Source organism: Limulus polyphemus, unplaced genomic scaffold (genome assembly GCF_000517525.1).
Source record: "Limulus polyphemus unplaced genomic scaffold, Limulus_polyphemus-2.1.2 Scaffold8802, whole genome shotgun sequence".
NCBI lineage: Eukaryota > Metazoa > Arthropoda > Merostomata > Xiphosura > Limulidae > Limulus > Limulus polyphemus.
Genome location: NW_013674412.1, coordinates 13,321 through 13,734, shown reverse-complemented (window position 1 = coordinate 13,734; position 414 = coordinate 13,321).

The window sequence follows — 414 nt, the reverse complement described above, 5'->3', positions numbered from 1 at the left end:
GAAGAAAAAGGAGACACTTTCTGCTCAACTGCTTCCATCAAATAATCAAGGATTGTTTTAACTCTGTGCCCTTTAGTCTCGATACAAAACCGGCGACTTAAGCTTTCAGACACCTAACGCGTCGAAAGCGTTTATCTACCGGTTCTCCACACTTGTCTAGATATCAGTTTTTACGTCAGTATTTTCTTTTTATTGAGTAACAAAGTGTCTTTCGAACGAAACACGATGATCCTGATACTAACATAAGCGTGTTGAGAACGGCGCTAATAAAAGAACTTTGTTTCTTTTGGGGTAGAACAAATACATTTCTTAGTTGTAAAGTGGGGACAAGACCATTCATACTTAATACATTTCTTAGTTGTAAAGTGGGGACAAGACCATTCATACTTAATACATTTCTTAGTTGTAAAGTGG